At 44.5% G+C, this 6688-nt stretch overlaps 1 non-coding gene across 1 annotated transcript; it reads right to left on the minus strand.

The window, feature by feature from the left end:
• Positions 1-5185: 5185 nt before the first annotated feature.
• LOC136490329 (small nucleolar RNA R71) lies at positions 5186-5294 on the minus strand. Its single transcript, XR_010767617.1, has one exon. It is a non-coding gene; the product is annotated as a small nucleolar RNA R71 (small nucleolar RNA).
• Positions 5295-6688: the final 1394 nt, after the last annotated feature.

Consider the following 6688-nt stretch of genomic DNA (forward strand, 5'->3'; position numbering starts at 1 on the left):
TGGATGTTTCTCTCCATAAGGTTCATTGCCTCCTTGAGTTTTTCATTCTCCTCGGTGAGGGGCTCCATCCTCTTTATCAGCTGGCACCGCTGCTTGGTAGTCCGAGTTATCCCATGCAGAAATGCCAAGATTATGAAGAAGAATAGTCTCCAACATCAAAGATGAACATTATAGATGCAATATTGACCTTGATTTGTTTCATCACTCCGGCAAGGGTAGAATCCAGTCTCCTAAGCTCCCTGGTGGTGTCCTCCTCCACAACAACCACCACCTCATCGCTATCTATAAAGGATTCAGATAGCTTGGGTCGAGACTCCTCATGTTCGATCACTTCCATATCATCCTCCTCTATCGTGGCTGGAGGCACCACCGAGGGGCTCTGTGGCCGGATAATGGGTCTGACCACACCCTGCGATGCCTCGGGGGCACCATTTGCTCCTCAAGCGCCATTGGCTTCACCACCCTAGACTCAGACGTGGCACTAGCATCTCCTTCATTTGCCGCTGAAGACCCGGCGGCTTCCGCCATTGCCCTGGGCACCGTCGCCGACCCATTCATCGTCGGCACCAACTGCTTGTCCTTGTCAAGTCCGGCAGCAGTGCCGGTTGACTCCTCTGCCTGCTGCTAAGCGCCTAGAGACTTCGGGATAGGAGCTGCTGACATTGCCTCTACCCTAGGACCAGCCCTGGGCTGCTCGTTAGCCTGGACGGGCGGGGTTGGATCCTCCATATGCCTCGCTCTGCATTAGAATAGCTCGTCAATCGCCAAAAAAGGTTAAGGATATGACAACCAAATAACTCCAAGATAAGGGTACTTACGTAGCGGCTTTCTAGAAGATTATTTTTGAACCAGCGCTGCCTGCCCAAGCCCCCAGCTGTGGCCTTGGGGTTAGTTCCTACGTCTTGGGGTGGAGGTCTCACAGTCTCCGCCGTCAACCCCTCCTCCGCCCACTGCTCTGGAACTCCCCTTGCCTGCTACTCAGGGATTCCCTTCGCTTGCTGCTCGAGGACTCCCGTCACCTACTGTCAGGGGGCTCCCTCCTTTCCCTTTGATTGTTCCTCTACATGCGTGCTGTGAGGAGGCGCCTTTGTGCTCGGTGGAGGAGCCACTAGAACTTCATCATCATCCGACCACTCGGACATCGTGGTACTCTACATCTAAGTGGTCTAGTCACCACCAAGCGAGATGTTGCCTGGCTTGAGGGGAGCGGCACCCATCATCTTTCTCTTCTTCTAGGTTGGCTCATCTGCCGCTGCCCTCTTCCCCTAGACTTTCTTCAATATCGGGGATGGACTCTCCGACGAGATGCTAATGGCCCCCTCCTCAAGCTGTGTCGGTGGCTGGGCATCTACTGCCTATGGCCAATCACCCCTCGGCACACCTAAGAAGTACACCGCTCTTTCCTATGAATGGATCTTCACATAAGTGAATCAGTCCACTGCTCGGCAACGACAAAAGATAAAAAGCGTTAGGAACACACAATTGAGATATTTACCTGAGGAGGCATATTCGGGCAGTGAAAGGGTCTTGTCTACTCTGGTAAGTTGAATGTGGCAAGTGGAGCAAATAGCTCTATCAGCACTACATCTTGGTTCCTCACCTCATTGGGGACTTTCACCTGTTCACTGTTGTTTTTGACCCTAGCACCACGTGACCACATCACCTATTGTCAGGCTCGAGGACTAAGTGGGCACACTTCACCTTGCGGTGAATGTGCTTTTTCTCACCTCGGGGCTACACCCGAGGATAGGCTGCCTGCTCGGCTATTTTTTTACTATTCTTCTACTTTGGACCCTGGCACCACATGACTACGTCATCTACTGTCAGGCTCAGGGACTAAGTGGGCACACTTTATCTTGAGGTGAGTGTGTTTGCTTTAATCTAGAAGACTCCACGCCTCTTGAAGCTGAAGAAGACTATCTCCCTTTCTCATGATCGGACTCTAAGTGGGCACACTTGGTCCACTGTGAAGAAATTTTTTATTCTGGACTTGAGCTCCTTACACTCTTATGGAAAGTTGTACTTGGGTTACACTGCTCGGCGATGGTTCACACTGCTCGGTGATGGCTTAGGCTGCTAGGCGATGGTTCACACTACTCGATAATGGTTCACACTGCTCAGCGACGGTTCGCGCTGCTCGGCGACGGTTCACACTGCTCGGCAACTGCTCACAACTACTCGGTAACTCATCACGGTGGTCGAAACATGAGTTTGACTGCTTTGCTTTGTCGCTCCTGCTCAGACAAGTTCCAGACGGCGTTGCACAATGGGTACAAGGTGCTCGGGGACTAGCTATGGGGGGCATGACCCCAGATACCCATGGCGGACCACATGGGCTGCGCCCCTAGGGGTCGCTCGGCCCACAAGATGAAGCCTTACGGGGCACGGCACTGCTCGGCGTCTCTCGCAAGACACCGAGAAGATATCCTAAAGATACTACAAGATCTATTAGGATACGTATGATCCCATGATTCCAGTAATCTGTTATTACTTTCTGGTTATCTCTTAGATCCAACCGACTTGTAACCCTGCTCCCCGGACTTATATAAGGCGGGCAGGGACCCCCTCCAAACACACGCGATATCATACAATAGCCAATACAAGCCAACAGACCACAGGAGTAGAGTATTACATCATATTGATGGCCTAAACCTGTCTAATTTGTGTGTCTTTGTTGCCTTCTTGTTCTTGATTACATGCCTCTCTGCTAATCAATCTACCTTCGTGGGATACCCCTAGGAGGATTGCCAATGATATTCTATCGACATCAGGAGTGGTGGGTGAAGGGTGGACGGGGTCCGCTAGGTCAGGCCGCAGCTGATGGTGGGGTCACCATTAGCAGCGGCTGCCCATGGTGGTGGTGGTGGCTCGATGGAGAGGTCACGATAGTGCGGTGAACCAGACTCATCCCTAGAGGCCCTAATCTACTCAACTATCTACGTGAATGTTGATGGTAGTTAACAACCAATATAAACCATCAATTAAACATATATAAGGGCATAAATATAATCACTAATGAAGGTTTAGGGGTTTAAACTAACAAATTCCACAAGTTTTGGTGAATTTGTGTTTCCAACAAGATTTAATCAGAAAACTGTCAAGGAGGACCTAATCGTCAAAGGAAATTACGGAATTCCATAGCGGTACCAACGTGGGAAAACTCTAGAAGGGTCCAGAAGGCAAATCACCAAAGCAAAGGCCAAGCCCCTGACATGTGGGGCCACCTGGCCTCTAGGTGGGGCCTTCTAGCCCCTATGGGTCCCACCTATCAGTCTATTTCATATGTCAATTCCCCACCGCCTCCTAGGATGCATCTGCACCATTGCTAAAGTCAATTTGATCTAAGGGCTCATGTTGGACCCTCAGGGCGATATACACTAGCCCCTGCCTCTCCTCCTAGGCATAACCCTTGTCATCAAGTCATTTGAGAAGACAGAAAGCCTAATCATCCTCAGAGCTCTTCCGATTTCTAGGGCATAGCTAGTTAGGATAGATCCAGAGGGAGGCAAGCAGGACTTCGCTTAGATTCCTGATCTTGTCAAGAGTGTGGTTTAGTATAAACTTTATACCCCTCTCTCTTTTGTTTCTCTATTATTTTATATGCTAGTTACGATTGTTATAACAATATTAGTATTCATGTTCTTCATTATGATGTTCAATGTTTACTTTGATTATATGCTTAGTATAGTTAGATTATTATCATATTCATGCATAAGTTCATATAGCGCTCACTCTAAGGATCCATGGGTGGGTGGTCGACATTGCATAGGCGTGGTGCTTATACGTTGCTTACCTGTGGATACACCCTATATTCTAGGTCATGTGGTAGATCGTGGATGTGACACTCTCGTTGAGTCCTTTGTAGTCCACTCCCCGAATATACGCACACGTAGGGTCCGATTACGAAGGTAGAGCAAGCTCTGTTCTTAATCTTCCTTAGTAATATCCCTTATGTGTAGATATGAAGATGATATTAGCAATGATTACTAGGTGTAATTGCACTAATCAAATGTATGCTTTGACTTGTAATTAAGAATGACTTAGGAATTATTCCTCTAATATTCTACCTGACCATGCTAATGCCATAGAAAGGAGTGCTATGAGTGATTTATTATTATCATTACTTATTATATATATATATAATATATATATATATATATATATCTTATCCTATGACTTGCCCCTATTATGAGTAGAGTATTTGTTATGGTTTACTTCTCCTTCAATAGTATAAGTTATCAATACATGTCCATGCCAGACCTTTCCTGTGGTAAAAATATAAATAATGATACCTAGAATACTTTTGGGTAAAATGCTACAATGGTATATTATCTGTGTGCTTGTAGATACTTTTCATTCATAGATTTATATATATTCTCTCTAGTCATATACATTAATAAAGAACTGTTTAGTGTTACTCTAGTAGTAATACTATATAGTACCAACACATATCTCTGGCATCATCACTAGGGATGACAACCTAGTAAAGTTAGGAGATATAGGTTTATAATAGGTGGCTAAGTACTTCAAACAAGTGACACATTAATAAACACCAACAAGCATTTTTGGCGCCATTGCTAGGGAAGGTAACTAGGCAAAGGAAGTATTGATAAACGTATACTTATTGATATGATCGAGGAAAACCATTGACTTCTGCTCAAACAGGTTTACCCTTGTTTTGTCTACTTGTGTATCTTATGCAGGGTAATGTATGACTGGTTTTGACCTTTTGACAAACTATGTTGAAGATCCTGAAGCATTAATCAGGAGAACCAGAGCTAAGCTCAAGAAAGTCTTAGCTTTAAAGTCAGAAGATAACCATATAAGGCGAAGCTTAATACCAGAATTTGTAGCCATGGCTAAGAGGACTCTCCGTGAATTCTCTGCTATAACTACAACCAACATCCGTACTAGACCACTAGTCAATATTAGAGACAATGGATTCGAGCTCAAGCCAGCTCTCATCAACCTGGTGTAAGCAAACCAGTTTTATGGAAAGGCACATAAAGATGCGAGTGCACATCTCCAACACTTCTTAGAGATCTACAGCACCTTCACTGTCAAAGGAGTTGGCTACTCATGGGGAAGGCAAAGCAATGGTTCTATGCCAACAAAGATAGGAATACTACATAGGATAATTGCTCCACTGCCTTTCTAGCAAAGTTCTTTCCCATAGGCAAGACCAATGCTCTATGTGGGAGAATTTCAAGCTTTCAGTAACAACATGATGAATCTATCCCTAAGGCATGGGAACGCTTCCAAGATTACATTGCAAAATGTCCTCATCATGGGATGGAGAATTGGCTACTCTTGTAGACTTTCTACCATGGGTTGACCAATAGTACCTGTGAGACTATGGATGTTGCTGCTGGAGGTGCATTCCTGTCATTCAGCATTCTAGATGCAAAGCTCTTGTGGAGAAGATGGCCTCCAATCAAGGTTGGAATGAATAACGTGCTCAAACCCACAAAAGAGGTGGAAGTATACATTAACTCAAGGAAGTAGACATGTTGTCTGCCAAGATGGACCTGCTGATGAATAAGCTTAAAGATCGAGCCAATGAGAAACAAGAAGTCATGCATATTCATAATTCTTGCATGACATGTGAAGTGTGTGGAAGCACTGGCATTCATGGAATAGCTGCCCTAAGACCCATGAGGATGTGAACCTTGTCAACAACAATAACAACTTTCGTCCTAAGCAGAATCAAGGATGGAACCAACAACAAAGGCAAAACTACCAAGGTAATTATCAAGGTAACTATAAAGGTAATAATTTCAATCAGCCACACTTGAGAGAATTAATTGCTGGCCAATCTAAACTTATGGAGGGATTATCTAGAAAGGTAGCTTCAAATGATAAAATTTTAGAGAACATAAATAATAGAATGGATAGCTTTGCTTCTACCATTAAGAACTAGTATAGCTTTAATAAGATGATAGAATCACAAATAGCTCTGTTGGCGGTTGTTGTTCCTCTGTCCGATAAAGGTAAGATTCCAGGGCAATCGAAAGATCTACAAACTGTAAATCTTGTTGATATTCACAATGCAGCTTACTACTACATGGAACCATCGATGAGAAGGTGTTTAGATTATACCTTGCCTGAGAAGAAGAGTGATCCAGGGAGACCTATCATCCCTATTGCTATTGGACTGCACATTTTTTAAGAAGTTGTTTGTGACTTTATAGCAAGTGTTAACATCATGCCTAAGGTAATCTATGATCAAATTAATGGAGATACTTTGTTGTACACAAATATGCGTTTGCAGCTTGTAGATCAGTCACTCTTTTACCCTAAGGGAGTTCTTGAAGAAGAAGTTGATACACCCATCATTCTGGGAAAACTGTTCCTCAACACCACCAACGCGATCATCTACGTTGGATCTAGACAAGTTCACTTCCAATTTCCTAGAGAAAAGGTACGTTGTTATTTCAATTGTTATACCACTTATGAATAGCCCAAGCAGTCCCACTCCAGGAGGAGACATCGATCACCCAAAACCAAAAGAATCAATCTCCAAAGATTGAGATAAGGAACCTAAAGAAGTTGTAAAAGATGAACCCGCTCCACCAAAGTAAAGTCCATAGACCAAGTAGATATAGAAAGAATTAGTAACAAAATCACTAGAGTCACAAGAGGTGCAACCATCAAGGTATATATCCCTAGGACCGACTGATGCACCCAA

Source organism: Miscanthus floridulus, chromosome 10 (genome assembly GCF_019320115.1).
Source record: "Miscanthus floridulus cultivar M001 chromosome 10, ASM1932011v1, whole genome shotgun sequence".
Classification (NCBI taxonomy): domain Eukaryota; kingdom Viridiplantae; phylum Streptophyta; class Magnoliopsida; order Poales; family Poaceae; genus Miscanthus; species Miscanthus floridulus.